Genomic DNA, 1696 nt, shown 5'->3' on the forward strand with positions numbered 1-1696 from the left:
AGCGCAACACTGCTAATTCTGCGCAACACTGCTCATTCGGCGCAGGATACTGTTGATAACGCTCATCATTTGCCGTACTGTTCCCCGCTGAGTCAAACACATTTCCAACTCAGTTGCCCTCGTAGATTTCTAAGAAGACAGACGCCGCCGCTTTGTGGTGTCGGATTGGTCTGACTCGTGAGTTTCTCCAGGTGCTAATGCCAACCCGGATTCGAGCTTGCTGTCGAGCGGCACGGTCGGTCGGAGGCCATGATCGCGACGAGGTGTGAATTGGAAGGTATGGACGGGAAGAGGACTGTGTGAGGATGTGGGAAGGTGATGTAGGGTGTGTTGTGTGATTGTTGGTGTGTGTAATTCGTATTATCGAGGTGAAGAAAATGCGGTCGGCTTGTTCTTTCGTAAGAGCCCCTATAGCTCAGTGGTAGAGCACCCGCTTAGTAAGCGGAAGGTCGGTAGTTCAATCCTGCCTGGGGGCAAATTCCTTGCAATCGTTTCACATCCGATACCTCTCCGTGTCGGTCGTGAGCGAGCCGTGCTTCGCGGCGTCTTTGCTCTTTTGCCCCTTTGCCACATTGCCCTTGTGCACGCACATGCACACATTGCTCATTCAGCGCAACACTGCTAATTCTACGCAACACTGCTAATTCTGCGCAACACTGCTCATTTGGCGCAGGATACTGTTGGTAACGCTCACCATTTGCCGTACTGTTCCCCGCTGAGTCAAACACATTTCCAACTCAGTTGCCCTCGTAGCTTTCCACGAAGACATACGTCGCCGCTTTGTGGTGTCGGATTGGTCTGACTCGTGAGTTTCTCCAGGGGCTAATGCCATCCCGGATTGAGGAGCTTGCTGTCGAGCGGCACGGTCGGTCGGAGGCCATGATCGCGACGAGGTGTGAATTGGAAGGTATGGACGGGAAGAGGACCGTGTGAGGATGTAAAAAGGTGATATAGGGTGTGTTGTGTGATTGTTGGTGTGTGTAATTCGTATTATCGAGGTGAAGAAAATGCGGTCGGCTTGCTCTTTCGTAAGAGCCCCCTATAGCTCCAGTGGGGAAAGAAACACCGCCTTATATAAGGGGAGAAGGGGCGGTAGTTTCAATCTGGCTTGGGGGCCAAATTCGCTTGCCAATCCTTTTTCACAATCTGCAATACTCTCTCCCTTGTCCGTTCGCTGAACGAAGCCCGTGCCTTCCCCGGCGTCTTTGCTCTTTTGCCCCTTTGCCACATTGCCCTTGTGCACGCACATGCACACATTGCTCATTCAGCGCAGCACTGCTAATTCAGCGCAACACTGCTCATTCGGCGCAGGATACTGTTGATAACGCTCACCATTTGTCGCACTGTTCCCCGTTGAACCAAACATACTTCCAACTGAGTTGCCCCCGTAGCTTTCCACGAAAGACATACGTCGACGCTTTGTGGTGTCTGATTGGTCTGACTCGTGAGTTTCTCCAGGTGCTAATGCCAACCCGGATTCGAGCTTGCTGTCGAGCGGCACGGTCGGTCGGAGGCCATGATCGCGACGAGGTGTGAATTGGAAGGTATGGACGGGAAGAGGACTGTGTGAGGATGTGAGAAGGTGATGTAGGGGGTGTGTTTGTGATATTGTTGGGTCTGTGTAAATCCTTATTCTCGAGGTGTACAAAAATGGGGGTCGGGTTTGTTCTTTTCGTAAGAGCCCCCTAAAGCTCAG

Source organism: Phytophthora infestans, genomic scaffold (genome assembly GCF_000142945.1).
Source record: "Phytophthora infestans T30-4 supercont1.33 genomic scaffold, whole genome shotgun sequence".
Classification (NCBI taxonomy): domain Eukaryota; phylum Oomycota; class Peronosporomycetes; order Peronosporales; family Peronosporaceae; genus Phytophthora; species Phytophthora infestans.